This window comes from Pipistrellus hanaki, assembly GCF_964339955.1.
Source record: "Pipistrellus hanaki genome assembly, chromosome: 13".
Classification (NCBI taxonomy): domain Eukaryota; kingdom Metazoa; phylum Chordata; class Mammalia; order Chiroptera; family Vespertilionidae; genus Pipistrellus; species Pipistrellus hanaki.
The window spans coordinates 36,144,051-36,168,975 of NC_140515.1; the positions used below are offsets into that span (position 1 = coordinate 36,144,051).

The 24,925-nt window shown below is 39.4% G+C and overlaps 1 protein-coding gene across 6 annotated transcripts in view; it reads right to left on the reverse strand.

Moving 5' to 3' along the window:
- The window catches only part of TMEM108 (transmembrane protein 108), a 381,245-nt gene that overhangs the window by 137,326 nt on the left and 218,994 nt on the right, over positions 1-24,925 (reverse strand). The window contains exon 1 of one of the 6 annotated variants that reach the window (XM_084902144.1): positions 15,869-15,888. The exons of the other annotated variants lie outside the window; for them this stretch is intronic. The gene's annotated coding sequence lies outside the window, so the exon portion shown is untranslated. Of the gene's footprint in view, positions 1-15,868; positions 15,889-24,925 lie in introns of those variants that run through there. 6 annotated transcript variants of the gene reach the window in all.

Sequence of the window (24,925 nt, forward strand, 5' to 3'; positions counted from 1 at the left end):
GCCCGGAGGAAGGTTTGGAGGGGTAATTTTCAACTGGAGCACAGATTTTGCCCCATAATACAAGGAGCCTGGAGTTTATATAGGAAATGATGGTTTTGATAACACGCTTTAGTATGACTTAGTCAGAATCTGCTTCCACCGTCTTTTGTAGCCTCGTCTCCTATCAGTTCAGCTGAGTCAGCATCTCCAGGGGCAAGGCTCAGAAAACCGTATAACTCATAAATTCTCTTGGGAGATTCTGACGTACCGTCCAGACACTGGGGGTAAAATAGTGAGCAGTACACAGAACCTTTCCTGCATAGATATTTTAGGGTTTTATTTATAATCATTATTTTTCTGGGTAAAAAGATAAGCCCAGAATATCATCCAATGATTACCAAAATTAATATTCTATATATACACTCACAAATGCTTCCTTTTCCCAAAAGAAAGAGAATATGTACTAGACGATCTATAGTCTTTTTATTTTTTCACTTATCAGTATGACATAAAGAGTTCTTAATGGGCATTGTCTTTTTATGGATTTGTAAACTCTCTCTATAGCTAATGATTTTTAAATGTTCTTCTCAGTTGCTCTGAACCATCCAATGTGTCCTGCGTCTAAGTCTGCCCAGGTCTAATTCCCCTTTGGTATTTCTCCTCTCAGGAGGATTCCCAAGGGCTGTCTTTCAAGCTCCAAATGAGCAAATAAACCTGCAGAAAGCCTCCTCATCTCTATGAAAGGGTGACTTAAAGACAGATCTCAGCCCATCCCTTCGAACCACTCTGTTCCGTTGTGTCTGACCCTGTAGGACTGATATGGGAATATGCCATGTGAAACGAGACAGTTCTTGACAAGCCTGTAGTCCCCCCAGGGGCTTAACGAGAACACAGACAAAATGGCTTTTAAGAGAATCAAGTGGAGTGTCACCAAATTTATTCTTAATAAACACGTTGTATCTCTAGTATCAGTGGCATTAGTGCCTGTACACTTTACTATTACATGGATATAAATACATAAAAAAAATCTTTTCCCCAGGTTAATATGTGCTCCCTATCACACTGCTATGTTTTTTTTTTCAACATGGCACCCTGGTTGGGTACATTAATGTTCTCCCATGTGGACTGCAAAACATATTTGTTACTAACTTTATTTTCAGTGCGACTAATACTTGTGCAAATAACTCTTAAAGTTAAGAAAAGAAGGGACTCTCACAAGAACCCCCTAACATAGCCAGGGCTGTCACACACACCTGCAAAACTGCCATTCGTGACTGTACCAGCTATGCCAAGCATAATGCTGGTACAGAGCAGTCACTGGCACCTGAAAAATATCAGGAAAAGGTCTTAACCACATCACGTGGGCAAGAAGTTGGCAGAGTGAGGATGCTCCCAAACCCAGGGCTCTCACTACAAGTTCAGTGTTTCTTCCACTGCCTCTTGCTGGCCTCTTAAGCTCCAAGACAAAGCTTTTCATTCATTGTCACCAATGGGTCTGCACTGTTTCACGTAGGGACTCATCCAGTTGTTCAAGGTGTTATTAAGCTTTCCATACTTGGCTCATGGGTCTGGCTGGGCTAAGGGCTGTGTTAAAGCATTGGTGTGGTCCATGACCTGCAAAACTAGCCTTTAGAGGAGCCAAAAGAACTTCACGTGCTAGGTCAAGCCAGGGAGAAACCCTGGCGCCCACTGTCCTTGCTGTGTCTTGACACTTGGTATTGTCTGCAGAGATTAATAAAATTATTCTTGCCACACAATAGAAAATAGAGTTCATGCAAAGGCAGACACAAAAAGATGGCTGCAATGGCTGCTCTATAAATCGATCTGATTTAAGAGACGAAGTCTAATGCAAGGAGAGGAAAAAGAGCACTATGAACAGATTGGGAGTTAGAAGATGAAACCTAGGTAAGGGTAACTAGAAACAGGCCAGATCCTAACCTGGAATAATGAGGATATTGAAAATCAAGAACTTTGACAAACACACAGCGGTCAGAGAACAAAGCCTGAGTGTGGAACAGACTAGGGCCTTTAGCAGCCTGAGTTTTGCAGACCAGGTGGCCAGGCTAATCTGACTCACAGGGAGGAGAGAGATGAGAGTAGATGGCAAAATCCTCCAAAGACTCACAGATCCGGGCATTGGACATCACCCCTCCCACCTCTCAGGGAGGCAAAGGTCTGTAATATCCTCCCTCTCTACAGCCTTCAAGTCTGCAGCTGCCATTCCTTTTAATCGGATTTTTTTTTTCTGGTTTTGGAGGGAAATTATGGGGGGAGATCACAGGAAGTGGCAGAGTCTGTCCCCAGGACAGATACCCTGATGGTCTGGCTAGCGCAAACAGAATAGCCTTTCCTTCCCTCACCCGTCCCGGTCACCCACGATACCCATCACTACGTGTAATTCTCTGCTCTCCTTATTCCACCTTCTTGACTATTGGAGTGTATGAGGAATTTGGGGGCAATTTGCCCATTATTGGTGAAAGTTGGCAATCACATGTGGTTCCCACATTCTCCTGCCTGCTGCCTTCTAGGCTGTCCTGCCTCTCCCCCACTGGATGGAGAAGGTAATGGCCAGCTACATGTTAATGTATCCTAAGAGGATGGGTGGGGGGAAAAGGAAAGCAAGGCAAGCAGCCAGCAGCCCATTTCGGAAAAAGGGTTCCTGACCTCTTCCTTCTGAGTCTCTATCTCTCTTGACTGTTGATGCATAACCCCTTTCCTTGGCACTCTTTGGGGATGGCAGCTGAGAGGCTCAATTCTGGGAAAGGCAGAAACGGGAGAATCCACAGGCACGTGAACAGTACATGGGTAAAGGCCATTCTACCTAGGTTCCCTGAATGCAGAGTCCCGACCAAAATCTAGATGGGGTGGGAGAAAACCCCAGCCCCAGATGTGACTGACATGCTCACATCACCTTTTGGTAACCGCATTCCCAGCAAACTGTTTCAGACGCTTCCAGAAATAGATGGAATGCAGCTGGGAGCTCTGAGCTGTGCAAACCATTTAACTGCATACAAATGATAGCTATTATCCAGCCGGGATTCCCCCCGGGAAACAATCTCTGTTCCCAACTCCTCCTATAACCTGATGAGTCAGCTGAGGTCAGGTGGTTGGAGCCGTGTGTTAAGGAAGCCAAGGGCTCAGGAGAGCTGCTCTGGCAGACCTGCCACCCTGCAGAGTGCTGCTCTGCACCCCCAGACACATCCAGTGTCCTCAGGGTCTGTCTTGCCAACACGTGATAAATGTACGGAGCCTAACGGAGGAGAGCATGGATGGCTCTATAAGCCAGACCAACTAGGTGATGTGGGCCCTAAGGCAAGCCTACCTTCGGCCTCCGGATGGCCAGGAAGCAGCCAGCCCTGCTCATAAGAGTACCCTAGGAGATCACTGCTGTCCTGGGCAGCTACCAACAAAGCAGGTGACTGTGAATCAGGAATGTCCTGCTTCATTCCTGGCCCTCCCCATGCTTCTCAACATGCATTCTTATTTGCAGTGATATCAGGAGCAAAACCATTGCATTCTCTCTGTGTCTTCGTTGGATCCTCTTAAATTAAATAGAACAGAAAGAGGCCTCACACGGATTGAGGATGAATTCAGAAGAAAGGGATACGTGGAAGCAGAATAAGTGGTACAGAGTAGTTAAAGGAAAGAGGCCCTAAAGTCTGAACCCCAGCTCTGCCAATTTTAGCTTTTTTATTTGGGGTAAATTATTTAAACTCTCTGTGACTCAGTCACCTCATCTGTAAAATGGGAATAGAGATAGCACCCACTGATAGGGTCGTTGAGAATGTTAAGTTAACAAGAACATGTGGAATCGTGTCTGGCCCAGAGTTAGAGCTAGGTAAATGTTCATCATCATCATTGTGGGTTTCTTAAAACTGAATGTAAACCTGTGGTTCTGCTCTTGGGAAGAATTATACTAAGGAAGGTATAAGGACCCTCAAAGATTAAGTAGTCAAAGGGGTGTGTCCCCTTGAGCAGTTGGAGGAAAATAAGACAGTTATTTAGAGTATGGATAAATGCAGCCAAGGAGAACTGAGAAAATTGCACAAGTGTATAAATGCTCTAGAATATCTAAATTCCAGGAAATGGGCTGTGGGGATTTATCTAACTTAATTAAGAAAACTCATCATTGTCAACTGGTAGAGTAAGTGACATGCAGAACACCTTACCACCTGGTTTAGATCGAGAAAATCACAGAAGACAATCTATCAGGAACAACGGGGTGTCACAGTGATGATCTGGGGAGGAGATGAATGCAATCCAGGGAGAAAGGAATGTTTTGCCTTTGTGTATGGCAAGTCTGCATCCTTTTGTATCTTGATAATTTGTTTATTTATTATTTTATTTTTTATTTTGGCAGTATTACAGATATTTCACTTCCCTCCCCTCCCTTATAACCTTTCTTCCAGCCCCCACCCACCCTCAAAGCACCGGAGTCTAAATAAAAAGCAGAGGTGATAGTGGCAAAAGCAGTTCTCTAATAGCTTGTCTAATTTGCCTGAATATAACCATAGACTGAACTCACCGAGGGCATGCTACTTCACTTACTTCAATTTCTTCATTTGTAAAAGTTAAATAATATACACAATAATGGTATTTACTATATCGGGTTGTTGTGGGGATTAAATGAGATAATGAAAAAAAACAAACCCACCCACTTAGAACATGCTTAAAACATGGTAGGTAATCACTTAATGTTATTGCTTTCCTGTGAAATTTGCCAAATGCTTCTACTTGAGCCAGTTGAGCTCAGATATTAACATATAATGAAATTTAGGACTAGAGGGTCTTTGGGATCCACCTGCTCCAGAGAAACAGAAGAGCATCACATAGTTTATGATAGAGTCAAGGTAGAACCTGGATCGCCTGACTATAATTTTATGTCTAGTTGAAACATCTTGTTTGGAATGGTGTTTGACACAATGAAGAAGTTGTTTACTTGATTCCGCATGAATCAAGCTTTGGTTAGTTTTAATTTCTTCTGAAATTTCACCTATTACTTAAGTACAAACAACACAATAAACCCTCATCACTGTTAAATCCTGTCCTGGGTACAAAAGGTAACAAGACCAAATATTAAATCGAAGTTCTTTGCAGCCTAGAGGTACGACTCATCTGAAATTAGTTCTAGTTTGCTCGCCGGCTTAATGGCCCTGTCAGTTGTTTTTTAATTAAGTTACCCTTCACTGCTACACTGCACGAATTTTAAGAGCTAACGGAAATGCTTGCTGTGTTCCCCATGTACTTTATAGTGAAATAATTCGAAGTGGTACTCTTTTTAAAGGTTGAGATAAGGGCATTTCAGAAAACAGCTTAAAAGTGTTTTCCTAGGTAATGAGGAAATTCCTGCAAGTGTCCAGGCCCTAAAAAAGAAAATTCTCATTCCTCCCAAATAAGCCATTACAATTCTTTGTCTGTGAAGTAGAAATCATGACCCTTGTAACTGAGGAGAGATATAGAGCAATGGTGTGTCAAAGGCATTGTCCAAATAGGTGGTGGCAATTTCCAAAACAACTGCAAAGGTGGATGTCCCTCTTTTTATTCTTTCTTTCCAAGATCAAAGCTGGTGTGCCATCCTAGCTTCTCTTCTGCTCCTAAGAAGCTTCACTTGAGGTAACTCTGAACCAAAGTAGATGAAGTAAACTAAAGTCAGTATGCTGCCATTACATTGGCTCCTTCTGGGGAGAGAATCTGATTGAAGAATAATTTGAATTCCCAGCAAACCAACTGCTTGCATGAGAATATCATACTGCAGTTCCTTAGCAATCAATGCTGTCCCTTCAACCAAGGCTCTGTGAATGGTCAAGTAAGCTAAGTACCTTCTTCAGTCTCTTGTATCTGAAATGTAACTTGAGACTCTAATTAAAATGAATGCTCTAATGGCATATTGGAATTACTCAACTGACAAAGTTGAGAAACCAGAGACTGCTTTGGTTAACAACATTTAATGACAGTCTGCAATTAAAAAATATTTAGGAACTGCTATGTTGCTCAATTGCTATTCAAACATAAATACAAAAGAAAGATCTGTCACTCAACTAACTTCATTAAATTAGTCAAATTATGACCAATTTTACTGCAGTACAATAGGTTTTTTGTTGCTAGTATTTATTTCCACTGATTAAATCCTTGGTTTAATGGCAATGATCCTTCCTCCCGCCGAGTTTCTATTAGACTCTTCTTGGAATATAAGTGATAAAATGATCCTACAAAGCACATTTATGCTTCAAAGGTGGATTATAATTTGATTTCCATGGTGGTTTTCCCACTGAACATCTCTGTAGTGGGCTTTGGGAAGTCTCCTTAGTAACCTAGTTCAGCTTTAATGTTACTCAGTTCATTCATTCAATTCATCATTCATTCATTCAACCAGAATTTACTGAGCATCTAGGTGCCAGGAACTATCTTAGGTGCTAGAGATGTGAGCAAGATAAAAGTGTCCATTTCCCTCAGGTTTATAGTTCCAAGAGGGCAACAGAAAATTAGCAGCCACGTGCAATGCAGCATGTAAGGTGCTAATGCTAGAGGAGGATCAATGCTAAAGGAGCACCAAGCAAGACACCCTTACCCAGATCCACAGAGGATTCAAGAAAGACTATCTTGGGGAAAATGGCAATGAAACGGAAGAGGTGAAGAAGCAGTAGAAAAGCATTCTGGGAAGAAGGAGTATCAGGTACATGGACTAGGAAGAGAGAGGACATGGCAAGTGAAGGAAATGGAGAGAAATTCATGGTTGATACAGTTGGTTTGGAATAATGAGGTCAAAAGAGAAAGCGGGCCAGATTATGAAAGATGGTAAAAGCCAAGTGAAGGTGTTTGGCTTTATTGTAGGAATACAGGGGAGGCAGTGAAGCTTTAGAGAGGAAGGTGGGAGTGTTCCCGGACTGTGGCCTCCTGCCATCTCAGGACTGGTTGGAGTGATGACAGTCTGTGCCATCAGACCACCTCTTCTCATAGGTAATACCACTCGACCCCATCACACTCTAAAAACTATTACAGACATTTCATAGCTATTGAGTGACTCTTTTCTTTTTTTGTATAAAATAACAACTTTGTTAAAATAAAAAAGCTAAGCTAACAGTTGATCATGTTCTTGATCTAGAAGGTACTTTAAAGAGCATATATTCTAACTCCTCTCACTTTTCAGGTAAAGAAACCAAGATTAAGAAAGGTGAACTATTTTTCCTGAGGGCCTTTGGGTGCTGAAGACTAAGAAAGGCCTAAAACCCATGTTCCTGCTGGCCATTCCGCTCTGTAGCAATATTGGATAGTGAAATCTAATTTGATTGATTAAACATTTTTCTTCTCTTACCATATATGCTGGGTAAAATGATTTTTTTAAACTTACCAATATATCTGAAAGCTAAGGAGCTCTCCTGATCTCCATCAGGAATGTAATATAAGAAATACTATAATGGAACCCTGTTCATAATGTAGATTTATATTCTGAGTGCAGAGAAGACCTTTAAATGAAACCTCAGGGCTTTTTCTAGTGTTAGCATCATCTAAATAAAGGCATAATCATATGATTTAACCAGAATCGTCATTGAGGATAATTTCTTAAAAAATATCCCAAGAAACAGAAAGACAATAATATCACAACCTCAACAAAAGTGGGCTCTCTGGCTCCAAAGTTATCCTACTCATTTCCCAACTTTGTCTAGAAAAACAGCTATTATACAGACTTTAATTCTGCTTTTAAGGATTTCCTGAGAACTAAAGTAGTAACCATAAACTTTTCAGGTAATGTACGTCCTACCATCACAATTTAATTACAGCATAGGAGGTTGAGCTTTATAACCTGGGAAGCAGTTGGCTGGGAATTCAAGCAGCCATGTAATGGCTTCTGCTAACTTAAAAACCCTACACATTTTTAAAATTAGAAAACATGGGCAAATGTTTTATCTTACTTTTATCTGTAGTAATACATATAAACTATGGCACATACCTTTCTAAGATTCAGTCCTTGAGGGCATTGTTTTACAGTTTAACATATGAGCATAGTTGAGAAAGTGGTGCTGTATTGCCTTAAAAATCATTTACTAAAGAGCCTAGCTCACCCTCAAAGAAAGATACAGTTAGAAAAATATCTTTTAAAAATATATATTTTGTTGATTTTTTACAGAGAAGAAGTAAGAGGGATAGAGAGTTAGAAACATCGATGAGAGAAAAACATCGACCAGCTGCCTCCTGCACACCCCCTACCAAGGATGTGCCCGCAACCAATGTACATGCCCTTGACCGGAATCAAACCTGGGACCTTTCAGTCCGCAGACCGACACTCTATCCACTGAGCCAAATCAGTTTTGGCTGAAAAATATCTTAAGGAAAACCTAACAAACCTGCATGTATTAAATATTTACCAGGTATATTTGAATAATTTTCATTTTCTCAATCAATTTCTATTAGCTTACCCTTTCATTAAAAAGGAATACATTTTACGAGAATTATATATGGAACCAAGCAGGTTACAAAAAAAGTTAAATTTTTTTGTAATGCTTATATAATAACTGGGGCAGCATATATATCTAAAAAACTGTAATTCCTAATTAAGATCATAAGTAGGTGCATTGTGGCCTTGTGAAATCTATAAATGCAAGTACTGAAAAATGTAAAGCAAGAAAAATGCAGAAGAAGAGCTGTTAAAATTATCTATATATATAAAGCTCTAATATGCAAATAGACTGAACGGCAGAACAACCAAACAACCAGTCACTATGACATGCGCTGACCAGCAGGGGGCATGTGAAGAGCATGGCTGATGTCGGCAGCAGGCAGCAGTGCACGGAACATGGTGGGTGTTGGTCGTGGCGGGATGGTGGAGCAGGTGAGCGGGGACGCCAGACCAAGGTTGGTGCTGGTCGCTGTCATTGGAGCAAGCCTCTGGTGGTTACTGAAAATTCTTTGCTCCTGTGTGCCGTGGTCCTGCTTCTGCACTCATACCCACTGCTGGCGCCTGGCACCAGCCCCAATCTCTTGGTACTGTCAGTGGGTGTGAGAGGCGGCTGCCAGCCCCAATTGCCCCTCAGGGCTTCTCCACCTTGCCCTGCACCTAAGGGGGATCAGGACTGGCAGCCACCTCTCGCACCCGCTCCCAGCGTTGGCCCCACTCACTCTGCACCATCAGCGGGTGCGAGTGGGGCCAGCACCGTCCGTGTGTGGAAGTGGTGGCATGGGGAGTGGGACTGCCTGCAGACAGGGGACCGGAGGCCGCTGTGGGAGGGCTGGGCAGGTGCACAGAAGATGGGCCAAGACCCACCGTGTGCCTACTGCAGCCTCATGGCCCACAGTTCCTTTCAAAGTGCACTGATTCATGCCCTGGGCCCCTAGTTTTAAGATAATTTTAGATTTACAAAGGAGTTGCAAAGACAGTATGGAGATCTCGTATACTCTTCACCCAGCTTCGCCAATGCTAACTTTTTATATAACCATGGTGTAATTATAAACTAAGAAAATTAACATTGGGATGATATTATCTAAACTACAACTTCATTTGAATTTCCTAATTTTCCCCACAAATGTTCCTGAAGGAGTTCAGAACATGCCACCCCAAAATATGCTACTTTGGTATATGGGTTATTTTGAGCTGAGGGCACTTGGGAAACAGCAGATGCAGGAGAGGCTGACTTCCCTTTTTCCACCTAAAAACAGGCCATAAAATTTTCCAGGAGAAGGTGTCCTCCCTGTACCAGGAAGAGAACATCTTTATCACTGGGGACTGGGAATCGATGCTTAAATTGGTCTGTACAAACAACTTCCTAAAATAATCCTTATCTTCTACTAGTTTCTCTCCCACCCCATATGTCTCCTAGTTACTTCCCCACAATTTATTGCCCCCAGTCCAAACCCCTTTGTCTTATCATTTCTTCAGAAGTCTATCAGTTCTTTGTCTCCTCAGAGGTCTAAATGCTTTTTGCTCTGGTCACTTCTTCAGGTCTTCTCTCTCTTGTGAACGCACCCAAATACCTCAGAAATTCAATAAAACTCACGTGCTTTTCTTTTGTTAATAAGTCTTATGTCAGTATAATTCTTAAGCCCAGCCAGAGATCTTAAGACAGTAAAGGATAAGTTTTCCTCTCCTACATCATTTTTCTGTTCCTGGGTCAAGTCCAGGATCCCAATTTGCATTTAGTTGTCTCCATCTATCAATTAACAGTCTCTTGGTGTTTCCTAGTCTCACTCTTTTATGACCTTGATACTTTTGAAGAATACTGGTCAGACATTTTGAAGAATGCCCCTTGATGTGGAGTTGTGAATTTTAGGGAAGAAGACCACAGAGGTGAAGTATTCTTCTCATCACACTGTATCATGGTGTACCAGACATCAACATGGCTTCTTACTGGTGATATTCAGCTGGATCAATTGGTTAAGGTGGTGTCTGTCAGGTTTCACTACTGTAAATTTTGCCTTTCCATTCTCTATTCATTTGAAGTGAGTCACTAAATCCAACCTACATTCAAGGGGAGAGGAATTAAGCTTCACTTATTAGAGGAAGAAGTCTCAAAGAATTTGTCAACAGCTATCATAGTAATAACTATTTTGGGAGAGATATTTTGAATCTATGCCAACATACCACTTCTCAAAGTTTTGTCCTGATTTTAGAATTAATTGATGAATCTTGCCTACAACAATTTACTGTGGTCTTCTAATGATGATTTTCTATTTGCCTTGTCTCTTCTATATTTAATGATTGGGATTTTTTTGTAAGAGATATTTATTCTTTGTGACCATTTATTTATATTAGTATGGTATAATTTTTAATACTTCTATTGAATTTATTAGGGGTGATATTGGTTAATAAAATTACATAGGTTTTAGGTGTACACTTCTAAAATACATCATCTGTGTATTGTATTGTGTGTTTACTACCCCAAGTCTCCTTCCATCACCATTTATTCCCCCTTTCCCCTCTTCTACCTCCCATCACCCCCTTTCCCTTTAGTAATCATCAAGATGGTATAATTGAATTTTTTTTTTTTGATAATACTATACTGATTTATTTTGTTGCTAAAATTGCTCCAGCTTTGCCCATTGAAGTTTTTTTTTTTAATGTTCTCTTTATTTTTTCCTTGAGCAGTTCATTACTTTCTGGCATGAAAAGATTCTCTAAGCTCTTAGGGTATTTTCCATTCCCAGCCCTAGACTCAGCCATTTCTCCAAGGGGTACTGGGTCATTTTATTGGAAAATGATTCAGGCATACCTCAGAGAGACTGTGGTTTCAGTTCCAGGCCACTGCAATAATGCAAGTATCGCAACAAACCAGATGGATTTTCTGGTGAATTCTATCAAACATTTTAAGAAGATTAATTAATTGGTATTAACTATTAATACCAATCCTTAAACTATTCCAAAAATGAAAGAGGAGGAGACAAATACAAATTCATTTTATGAAGCCAGCATTACCCTGATGCCAAGCCAGAAAAGGACCCTATAAGAAAAGAAAATTATAGGCCTATATTTCTGATGAACATAGATTAAAAACTCCTCACCAAATATTAGCAAACCAAATTCAACAATACATTTAATGGATCATAAACCATGATCAAGTGGCATTTATTCCAGGGATAGGAGGATAACTCAATATCCACAATCAATCAATGTGATACACTACATTAACAAATAAATAAAATTGTATGATCATCTCAATAGCTGCAGAAAAAGCATTTTATAAATTCAATATCCATTCATGATAAAAAAAAAAACACCTTTTAACATAACAAAGGCACTTTACAACAAGCCCATAGCTAACAAAATACTCAAAGGTGAAAAGTTGAAAGTTTTTTCTTGTAAGATCAGAAACAAGACAAGGATGTCCACTCATGCCACTTTTTTTTTTTTTAACATATATTTTATTGATTTTTTACAGAGAGGAAGGGAGAGAGATACAGAGCTAGAAATGTCGATGAGAAACATCGACCAGCCGCCTCTTGCACACCCCCTACTGGGGATGTGCCCGCAACCAAGGTACATGCCCTTGACCGGAATCGTACCCGGGACCTTTCAGTCCACAGACCGACGCTCTACCACTGAGCCAAACCGGTTTCGGCAACTCATGCCACTTTTATTCAACATAATATTGGAAGTCCTAGCCAGAGCAAATAGGCAAGAAAAAGAAATAAAGGCATTCAAATAAGAAAGAAAAAAGTAAAACCATCTCTATTTGAAGATAATATATTACATACAGAAATCCCTAAAGTCTCAAACAAAAAACTGTGGGAGCTAATAAACAAATTCAGTAAAGTTGTAGGATACAACTAAAGTATCAGTTGTGTTTCTATCATATATATATATATATAAAGGCTAATATGCAAATTGACCAAGCGGTGGAATGTCTGGTCACTATGATGCGCACTGACCACCAGGGGCAGATGCTCATTGCGGGAGCTGCCTCCTGGAGGTGAGTGTGGTCCCACAGGAAGAGCGCCACTCAGCCAGAAGCCTGTGTGGTGGCAGGAGCCTCTCCCACCTCCATGGCAGCACTAAGGATATCCAACTGACGGCTTAGGCCTGCTCCCTATGACAGCTGTCAGTCATACGTCCCCAGAGGGCTCCCGCACTACCAGAGGATGCAGGCTGGCCTGAGGAACCCCTGCCCCCTGAGTGCACAAATCTCATGTACTGGGCCTCTAATATACTAATAATTATCAGAAAAAGAAATTAATTCCATTTACTTTGTATAAAAAAAGAACTAAGAATAAATTTAACCAAGAAGGTAAATTACCTTTAAATAAAAAACTATGACATTGAAGATACAAATAAATGAAAAGACAGTCCATATTCATATATTGAAAGAATATTGTTAAAATGTCCATACTACCCAAAACAATCTACAGGAACAACACAACCCCTATCAAAATTCCAATGGCATTTTTCACAGAAATAGAATAATCTTAAAATTGGAATGAAAACCAAAAGACTCTTATTAGTCAAAGCAATTTTAGGAAAGAACAACAAAGCTGGAGGCATAACACTTACTAATTTTAAACTATATTACAAAGCTGTAGTAATCAAAACAGTATGGCATTGGCCTAGAAACAGACACAAAGATAAGTGGAACAGAATAGAGAGCCCAGAAATAAATCCATGCCTATATGGTCAATTAATTCTGACAAAGAAGTCAATGACGAACAACTCTTGGATAAATGGTGTTGGGAAAACTAGACAGCCACATGCAAAAGAATGAAACTGGATCACCATCTTATAACATCATAAAAATCAACTCAAAATGGCCTTAAGACTTAAATGTAAAACCTGAAACCATAAAACTCCTAGAAGAAAACATAGGTGGGTAAGTTTCTAGACATCAGTCTTGGCAATGATTTTTTAAATTTAATAGCAAAAGCAAAGGCAACAAAAGTTAAAGTGTGACTACATTAAACAAAAAGGCGTCTGCACAGCAAAGGATCAGCAAAATAAAAAGGTAACCTAGAGAATGGAAGGAAATATTAGATATAATTTACCTAATTAAGAATTAATGTACAGAATATATAAAGAACTCATATAACTCAATAGCAAAAAACAAAACAAAACACCAAATAATCTTATTTTAAAAGGGGCAAAAGATCTAAATATAATTTTTTCAAAAAAGACATACAAATGGCCACAGGTACATGAAAGATGCTCAACATTACTAATGATCAGGAAAATGGAAATCAAAACCACGATGAGGTATCAGCTCACACTTGTTAGAATGGCTATTATATTAAGGACAAGAAATAACAAATGTTGCCAAGAATGTGGAGAAAAGGGAACACTCATGCACTGTTGGTGGGAATGTAAATTGGTGCAGCCATTATGGAAAGGAGTATGGAGCTTCCTCAAAAAATTAAAAATAGCCGAACCGGTTTGGCTCAATGGATAGAGCGTCGGCCTGAGGACTGAAGGGTCCCAGGTTCTATCCTGGTCAAGGGCATGTACCATGGTTGCAGGCGCGTCCCCAGTGGGCGGTGTGCAAGAGACAGCTGGTAGATGATTCTCTCATCGATGTTTCTAACTCTCTATCCCTCTCTCTTCCTCTCTGTAAAAATCAATAAAAATATATAAAAAAAAGTTAAAAAAAATCAAAAACAGAACAACCATACAATAGAACAATTCCACTTTTGGGTATTTATCCAAAGAAAATGAAATTATTATCTTGAAAACATATCTGCACCCCCATGTTCACTGCAGCACTACTTATAAATAGCCAAGACATGGAAACAATCTAAGCATACATGAATGAATGAATGAATGAATGAATGAATGAAGAAAATGTGGTGTGTATAAATATAACTCAGCCATAAAAAAGAAAGAAATCTTGCTAATTGTCACAACAGGGATGGACCTTGAGGGCAGTAATCTAAGTGAAATAAGTCAAGCAGAGAAAGACAAATCTAAACACAAACACACACACACACACACACACACACACACACACACACCAAACTCATAGATACAGAGAACAGATTTGTGGTTACCAGGGGCAGGCAGTGATGAGGCTGTGGTGGTGGTGGGTGATGGACAAAATTTAAAAAGGTACAAACTTCCAGTTATAACCTAAGTAATCCTGGGGATACAATGCACAGCATAAAACTATAGTTAACAGACACAAGATCAATGGAACTGTATTGTATATTTGAAAATAACAAAGAAAATTATTAAGTGTTCTTATTTCAAGAAAAAAATTGTAACTATGTGTGGTGATAGATTCTATCTAAATTTGTTGTGATCATTTCATTATATATATATATATATATATTTATATCAAATCTTTATGTTGAATACCTGCAATTACTACAATGTTATATCTCAAAAAATAAATAAATAAAATAAAAATGAAAAGACATCTAAAGATTCTGGATATGGACCAAAGGCATATAACAAATGTAGGATTTATTCAAGAAAACCTACTGGATCTCAGTAAGAACAGTGGGAGGCTGTGACATGTTAGCCAGAGTTGCTCCCATCCCTGAGCCCCTTGCACCTCAGCTCCATCACCTGGAAACTCTGCCCCAGCCTCAGCAGATGGGGAGGGCTGTGAGAACTGGCAGTTCTGCTGCCCTGCTGCAGGGGGCTGACTGTATTTGGAGCAGAGCATGGAAAAGCTCCAGCCCGAGCACTGCAGGAAACAATAGTGATCTCAGTCGCAAACCATCAGGAAAGGCTAGCATCGTGGGTAGCCTGACATGTTGACACTCGTTGAGACAAGCACAAAAAGGCAGACCAGCCAGAAACTGAATAGGGAGATCAGGGAAGGAAACAAGTAGGGAATCTGGCTAAGATCCCCCTTATTTCTGGGGGTCTGGAAGGCTGTGCATGCTCAGCAGAGATCAGGCAGAGCTCTAATGAGCTACTTGCTACTGTCCTTGGCTGATTCCCCCTGAGTCATTGTGTGTCTAGCACATAAAATGATGATAAAATGCATTTATGCCTACCCACTGTGGTCACAAATCATACAACATCACAGACCGCCTCCACTGCCTCTTTATTTTCACAGGTGGGAAACCAAAGTCCCTGAGTAATTTATGAACATACAGTTCTAAAAAGTTAGTAGAAAATCATTAGAAGTTAGTACAAATGGGTCTCGGGGATTTGCCAAAATTCACTGACCTGCAACAAGGTGGCGTAAGAATTAACAAATGAAAACTGGTCAGGAAAGTTTGGACTATCTGTACCAAATGCACAAAAAGATCTTCCGTAATCTTAGTTCCACACTTATTCTCCCCTTCCCTCTTATTTTCCTCTCCCCTCCTGGGAATTCTGTTGAAGGAAGGGAGAATAATAAGGGCTCTTCAGGAAGTCACTCCTTATGGGTTCTCAAACAGGTGATACCCTATACTGGAGACGGAATCACACCCGTCCCAAGAATGACAGCTGTTACAGTCATTGCTTTTTAAGTGATCCTCTTACCTTCTGTTTCATTTTTTCATAACTTCTGGTTCTAGCTCTTCACTTTATGTGCTTTGTGGGTGCCAACGCATGCTAAAAATATTCTTGACTTTTGATTGGGTACCTGTAATTCCCAGGGAAAATGACCATGACATAGATATACGCTCCAGTTCCAATTGCTATTAAAAACTATTAAGTATTAACATTTTCACCTTTACAACACAGCTTCTTTCCATAATAAAAGGCTATCCATGCATGTCGTCAAGCCCCATTGTTATAAATTCTGCTTGTTCAAGCAAGTAATTATAACGACTCTTGAAGGCAACAGAATATTCCGTGTGAACTGAAGGCTGTTTTCTCTAAGATTGGTACAATACAACAGCTACTTCAGGTTGGTACCAAGGAAACCTGCTCCCAAGACAACCTTCATATGTTCCTGTCTTCCTTGATGGCTTGACATTTGGCTCATCCTTGGCATTTAGTCGATTTTAAATTGCTAGGAAAAATAAGGGACAAATCCCTCTATTTATACAGCTGACATATTTGCTGTGCAGAATCTTGTATAATCTGTCTTTGTGAGAAGAACAGCAGAAATTTTAATAGCTTAAAAAATCACTGACGTACAGCCTAACCAGCATTCAGGAAAGGGGACAAAGCAAGGAATGGAGTAGGACTGACTGCTGCACATTGGAGTGAGCCCGTGCTTCAGGTTTCTTCCGTTTAAAATTTTGTGTTTGTTACTTGAAGACTGCATCTGGGGATAGAAGGCTGGAACGTGGGGCAGGCATGGAAGGGTGGTGTCAACCACATCTGTTCTGTTCATTAAGAAAAAATATACAAAAACATGCCTGAAGACAGTGTGGTATGAATTTTGCCACCAACTATACCTGGATTTAAACTGTGGTCACCATGTACCTGTTCAATAACCACAGCTTCTTAGAGTTTCCATATCTGCACAATTGATTAAATGAGATAACGTATTTATACCTACGTTACTCTCATATATGTCACTAGCCACCCCTCATTTTCTGCCTTATCAAAGCCATCCAGAGGCAGTAGGTGCTCAGAATGACAAACATATTTTTGCAGATACAACAGTACATTTTCTTATCATAATTGTATTTCAGGTAACAACAAAAATTATAGGACTCACTCTGAAATGTGACAACTCAAAGTTTCTCCTTATAATTTTTTTGGGCCAGGATGAAATGATTGACTTTTACCTAGTACTTTTCCTACTGAGTCACTTCTAAAAGTTAAGATATTTTAATAGCAGCTGACCCACACAGCAGGATCCCCTGGGTCAGCCACTAACAACAACACAGAAAGGCATGGATTAGTTTAGATCATGAATCTTCCATATGGAGTATAACTCTCAAAAAAAAAACCAAAAAAAACATAGTACATAAATGTTTTCCCCAAACTCCCTGGCCAATTCCTTCCTCTGTTAAGAATTGCCTGGATGTGATGGGGCCCTCCGCATGACCCAGTCTAACGTATGCCCATGACGGCCACCTGGCAGAAGATGAGAGCTGCTCGGGTTTCAGGCTGACAGACCGCACCTGCTGTCAGAGCTCTTCACACCCTGGCAGGGAGAAGCTCCTCTCAGCAGTGCCCACTGCAATTACTACGTGAGTGACAAGTCTTTGAATCACCAGGATGACTCACATGAAAAAGAGAGCCCTCACCTGGGTTGGAGGCCAGGCGGCAACCTCCCGGGGAGAACCTGATCTTCCTAGCTAACACAGCAGGTAGGAAGCATAAGCCCTGCAAATACTTTTTTAATTAAATGGAGGATTTCCCCCCTCCTCTCCTTCTTTGCTCTGCTTCTGTCTTCTTTCTCTCCTGTCTTATCAGATGCTCTTAGACACGGTGTCACATCTGCGAGCCTGTGAACAGACCCGAAACAAGATAAAAATAGACCCAAAACAAGAGGTCCCACCAGACAAGAGCAGTTGTTGCGCAGTAGTAAACAATTTTGCAAAGAGCAGTGAAGACGGTTCTACATTTCAAATTACTGACCTAAAATGTAATTGAAATCCAACTGTTAATTAGTACTTTAATTATTGGTGAAAATAGACCCTTTGATTCCTAAAGCAGAGATCTATATTTTAACTCAGAAAGCAAAAGAAGGAAAAACAAGACAGCCAGATGTGATCAGAAAATGTTGCTGAGTTCTTAGCACACACATATTCCTAATACCTTAAATATTGATTCTTCTAAAACCAACCCATTATTTTTCCTAAAATTTTGCCCAGGGGTATATGTTACAAACTGAACACATTCTCTTTCCCCAATGGCACCTTCCCCCTAACCCCAAACACACACACCACCCCTCTTCTCTCAATTTGCCAGTCCTGTAAATTAGAGTCCTTGGAGTACATTCTCCAATCCGCTCTGCTTTAAATCTGCTATTAAGATTTTACCTTGTCCGTATCTTTTAAAATTTCATCTCTTCTCTTCCTTACCTTTGCTGTGCTTTGATTGAGTCACACAGTCCTCCCAGGTGGCTATTACAACTCACGGCACTCCTTGCAGTCACGCACTTCACTCCTAACTATGCATCTAATCATGTCATTCCACTGTTTTAAACCTCCCCCAACTCTCCATTGCCTTCAGTTTGGCATCTAAGACTCTTCACAACCCACTAGCTAGCAGCTTAGCTAACCTCTCCAGCTCCATCTGGCACCAACCAGCCTCTAAGCTCCAGCCCGCCAAGCTGATGAATGTTCCACAAACACACCCATGCCCTCCACAACTTCCCATCTCATACACTTATAGCCCCTCCCAAGATGCCCCTCCACGCTCCCTCCACTGAGCCTTTCCTCTCTGTGCTTCCAGCACTTTATCCTGATCTCTGATTCCGTACTTAGTGTACACTGCAATTTTTTGGAGGGTATCCCTATATGGAGAGTATATATCTTAGTCATCTCTATCCCTGATATGGAGTGTAAAGTCTGCTATTAAAAAGACTAATTCAAAGAAATTCTGAAGGATATACTTCAGAAAGAAGGAAAATAATTGGAAACCCTGAAATGGAAGAAAGTAACAAGGAGGAAAAATAGTGGTAAATAGATGGATGAAACTAAGCAAACATTAATAAAAACTATAAGGAAAGTGTGCAATTTGTGGTGGAAAATAGAGAATCTGATAAAAGTCTTTAAATTTTGGAGCATGAGTGGTAATATACTCATTAAATAGAAACTCTTTGAAGTATGCCTGTTAAAACAGCAAGAACAGCTACTAAGGAAGTAGACATATGTAACTTCCAAAGAAGTAGGTGGGAAATTGGGATAAAAAAAGAATTATCAATTCAAAAGAAGGCAAGATGAGAGGGGGTTAAAAGAAAAAACATTAATAAATAAAAATACATAAAACAGTGATAGAAATAAAAGTAAATATATCATTAATTATAATACATGCAAATGGACTCAATATTTCAATTAAAGGTAAATATTTTTCGAATGAATAAGCAAAAATCTAGCCATATGTTTTGCTTGTAAAGGACACATCTAAAACTTGGAACAAGACACACATGCAAGAACTATAATCTGTATGTACCTATTAATATTACTTCAAAATATGCAAAGCAAATATTGATATGATAATAGAAGAAATGGACAAACCCATTAACAGGGAGAAATTGTAATATAACTCTGCTAGTAACTGACAGCTTTAGCATATAAAAAAATCAATAAGGACAGAGAAGATTTAAGCAGCTTAAATAAGAAGGTTTTTAATAATATAGAACATACAGAGAATGTTGAGTGCAATAATTAGTGATATATTCAACAATTCTAAAAATTGACTAAGTTATAATGATAGCTTCAATAAATTTCAAGATTTTTTTACTCTAATGCAATTAAATATTAGAAATACATTTAAAAAATAACTAGAAAATTCCCCAAAAACATTATCTCTAAACAACTCACAACCAAAGAAATAAAAGTGGAAACTAAAAAATTCTTTGTAAGTTGTCATATCAAAACTTAAGGAATGGAGACAAATCAATACTTACAGGGGAGTTTATAATATTATATTAGAAAAGAAGTAAAGCTCAAAATTAATGGAGGCATCCAGCTTAAGAAGGTAAAGAAGAAAATAAGAATAATAAGAAATTAATGAAAAATACAAGAAGAACAGTAACTATCATGCACTTTGCCAACAAAGCCAAATACTGGGTTTTGGTAAAAACTAAGAAAACAGAGAAGCCTTTGGCATGATTAATCAAAGAGGGGAAAAACACCCAGAAGGAATAAATACAATAAATAATCCTAGTGCTGAAAAGAAAAAGATAACCATAAATGCTACAACTAATAAACAGAAAGATATTCTAAATAACTTTAACCCAATACACTTGAAAACTTAGGTTAGAGAAATCTATAGAAAAATACAACTTAGTAAACAAGGCTTAAAAAGTAGAAATCTTGAATAATTCTATATAAACTTTGAATAAATTGAACCAGTAATTAAAAATCTTCCAGCAAAGAAACCACTAGGCTCAGACAGCTTCTTTACCAGATTAAGTTCTATGAGACATTCATAAAACAATAACTCCAATCTTACTCTCCCAATCTTTCAGAGGATAAGAAAAGAGGCAACAATCCCCAACCCCTTTAGGAAACATTCAATTTTAAGTGCAATAATCTTGATTCCAAACTAAGGTAGAAATAGAATGAGAAAGAAGCACTGTAGCTCAATGTCACCAAGGTGAAAAGTTGTTAAAAAAAAAAAATACTAGTAAATAAAACTGATGATGACCAAATTGGGTTTATCACAGGAATGCGACATTAATTATTAGAAACCTAGTTAATGTCATCTATCCCAATGATAGACAATGTAAAGGAGAAAAAGCATATGATCAAATCATCAGCTACAGAAAAATTGATAAAATTCAATATTCATTCACAATTTCTAAAACTCATCAAACTAAGAACAGGAAACAATTCCTCAATCTGATAAAGGATGCATACCAAAAACAACAACATCCAAAATCAAAGCCCATAATAAATATTAAAAACCTCATAATGAAAAAAAGAATTTCTTTTAAAAATCAGAAACGAAGGCCAGATGCCAGTTATTGCCATCCTTATACAAGATGGCAAAAAGAGAAGAAAAAGAAACAAAAGATTTGAAAATTAGACAGGAAGGTAAAAAATGTTATAATGCATTTATGTTGAAATCCCAAAAGAATGAAAAATAAATTATCATTCATAAGATTTAACAAATCTGATTTTCACAAAACCAATATGTAGAAACTGACTGAATGTTATATTCATCAACAACCAGAATGACACCATTAACAACAGCAATACAAATATAAAGTACCCAGGAAAAAACTAACAAAAATGTACAAGTCCTTTATGTAAAGTATTTTTAATTAAAATGAAAAACATTGTATGGAAGATCCAAGCAAATGAAGGATTTTACTGTATAGATGGTAATATTTGACCTCTAGGGATAGTGAAGGTGATGGTAACTTCTTAACTTGGATGGTATGTACAAAAATACTCATGTTTTTAATGCTTTCAACTGTACTTTGGATTTTATATTCTTTTATATGAATGAAATGTTTTACAGTTTTTTTTAAGTACATAGGTCTGTTGTATGCCATGCCACAAGATTCCCACATTTTGCACGCAGAGCTTGAGAGAAGATACTAATTTTGTAAACTTTTGAGAGGTCTGTCTTGAATTATAATTTCATTTCCAAAAGAGGAGGCGGCAGCTGCTGTAAAATGCTAGAACAAACCCCTTTAGGAAACATTCAATTTTAAGTGCAATTATCTTCACTTTTTAGTTTCAAATGGAAAGGTTTTTATGCATATCTGTTTATATAAATACTCAGCTGTTTACCTCTGCACATAAGGTAGAAAAGTAGCAGTAAGAGGACAATTCAGGAACGTTAAACAGGCTTCAGCTCAACAATGGTGGGAAATTCAGAGAGAGTCTCAACTATCTCCCTCATTGGACTAATCCACTAGTGTTTCACAAATGATTTGTTTCTAATGGTAGCTGGCCAAAAATTTGCAGATAATTTACTTTTTTGAAAGGTGTAAATTATGGTGGGTTAAATTATATGGAAATAAATTACATCTCATTTGCATGTCAATATGTTTCCTTGTGTGAAAGAGAAGTGCCCAGAGATACATCTGGCGTGAGTACCAGAATCCGTGGTCTGGCTTATCTGTGAAGTAGATTGTATGTCCCAAAAGTGGTCAGTGCAATATTTCCAGCCCACATGCTCTTCCAGAAACTTTCCACTTCCCTATCAAGAGATGGAATCTATTTCCACTGCTATTGAACCAAAGTGGCCTTTGTAACTGCTTCAATAAACAGAAGGTGGTGTAGGGATGCTATGTAATTTCCTAGGGTGGGACAGAAAAGATAAGATTCCCGCCTGACTTTCTCTCTCTCGGGTCATGTGCTTTGAGAGCACAGAGCAGCATAGAAGTCTGGCTGCCCTGAAGTTGCCATGCTGGAGAGACCACAAAGAAAGGAGATGCCGGAGGAGCCCAGCTGCTTAGTCAGGCTCCCGATGTGTGTGTGAGCGAGCTTCAGGTTACAGCCCCCAGTCTCCAAGCCAACCTAGCTGATGCTGAGTAGAAAGAACAGAGATGAACTGTCACCATTGAGTCCTGCCCAAATTACAGAATTGTGAGCAAAACAAATATGGTTATTACTGTAAGACACTAAATTTCTTTGCAGCATTAAATGTCTGGAACAGTTGTCATATCTATAAGAAGGACATTATATGCAAATGTCATCCTCTCATGTACTTCCAAAATAAAAGACTGAGAACCACCAAACCAAACAACGTTTTCTTAAAAAAAAAAAAAGACGATGATATTCTGTCACCCAAAAGACAGCAAATACTACTCCTGAAAGTTAAATTTGATTTAAGATTCTTTACACCTTTTGCCACTATTAATAATGCTGATGAGTGGGTATGTTTATAAACATATTATTTGCCAAAAATACTTTATAGTTTTGCTTTTAATATCTTCAAAGGACTCCTGAGATACAGATGAACAACCTCTGCTTGTAAATAAAATTTACTCCATATTGCATCTACCTTTATTTTATGTATGATAAGAGGTGTCCTCCTCGAATTCAGTGGAACCAAAACGAAATCACTGAGGTTTACATATGCCCATCTGCTATTGGATGTTAATGGACAGTAATCATATTTTAAAGCCAAATAAAATCCCTGCTTACTTAATATGTGACCCAAGGCAAGCTACATAACTTTGCTGAGCACTTTTATTGATCTGCAAGATGGAAAGAATATCTATCTACCTTGCACAGTGGTTATGGAAATAAGCATTTATATGTTTTTTTTCCTTGCCACCTCTGTGTTGTGATTTTTTTTTTTAATTGAATGACAGGCTAAAGGATTATGAAGGGCCCCTGGGTTTGTCCAGCTGAAAGAGGCCCTGCAGAGACAGTCAGGCTCAGCTCCTGTAGTGCTGCTCCAACCCTTGGAAGTGGGCCTCCAACACTGGAAGCTTCAATATGAGCCCACTGGGACCCTTGGCTCTCTTTGCTTTGTTTGTTGTTTAAATGGTAAATATTTGAACAAATTTAATTCTATATTCTACTTTTTCGTTTGTTATCATGCACTTTCAGCAACAAAGAATTGCCATATATATCCATATGTAATATATATATATTTCAACACTGTCATTGGTGATATCCTTACTAATAAAAGGCTAAGTAATCATCACAACCTCATATGTGATGCCCTCATGTCGTCACAAGATGGCTCCGCACACCTATGTGCCTGCTGCGGAGGTGGGACCCTCGGCTCCCATCTACCTCTTTGGGACAATCCACTGAGGAGCCCCAGATGGGTGGGCAGGGCCTATCTCTTTGGGGTGATCGATCATGGGGCTCCCGTACTGAGAGAGGGCACAGGCCAGGCTGGGGGACAACCCATCCCCCCCCCACCACCCCCATTGCACAAATTTAGTGTGCTGGGCCTCTAGTATGTAAAAAAAAAAAGCCAGTGGCCGGAACGCTGGAATGACCAAATGACTGATCACCAGGAAGTGCATTGATGGGTCCCATGGCAGTGACGGGAGGGACTCTGGTTCCCAAGGGGGTGGCGGGACAGACTCTGGGTCTCACGTGATTTCATCTAGTGTGTGTTTGTGTGTGTGTGTGTGTGTATATATATATATATATATATATATATATATATATATATATATACACACACACACATATATATATGCCATAGAGCTGTCTGAGCTGAATTAATGAATTATATGAAGGAGGCAAAAAAAAACAGGTAACTCAGAAGTTTTAGAGGTTCTGGCCAGCAACCTCAAAATAGGAACAAAAATGAAGGATGTTACAGGGGGGAAAATTATCAGCCCTTGTTCTGGATATCTTCATTTGGTTCAAGCTCAGCCTCTAAGTGCATGATGACGCTCCTTGGGGTGGGCAAAGCACATGATTGTGAGAAGCAGAGACCCATGACCCACTTGCTACATGACCTTAGGAAGTGACTGTGCAGGCTCTGGATTCTTCATCTGCGAAGCGGTGGGATCAGACTAGATGACCAAAACGTATAACTGAGAGGAGCCTTGAGACCACCTGGTGTAGCACTCTCACTTGACAGGTAGGATGTGAGGCCCAGAGCAATTTGATGGCTTTCCTGATGTCACAGTCCTCACAGCTGATAGAACAGGAATTGGCATCCAGGGTTTTCCACCTGTCACTGATACTCATTCCACACAGCCCTATTCAAAATGACCTGATTATCATGGTCATGAAGGAAGGGGCACAATATGTATTCTTAACCAGATTTCCTTGAAATGATTTAACAGGTGGAATGTTTCCTAATTTCCAAACTAGCTTCCTCCCTCTGCCCCCACCCAACCCCCCCAAGGAGGACTTACTTCTGTCTTGGATAACATACCATTCTCTAGGCCTGGAAAACTTCATTTCTCACTTCATCTGTTCCAACATGAAGAGTAAATTTCAACGCTCTCATTTCATTGGTGATGTCCCTCAAAAGTGGCAGCTATCCAACCGGAACTGACAAATTTCTGTCTCTATAACCTCCTGGTGA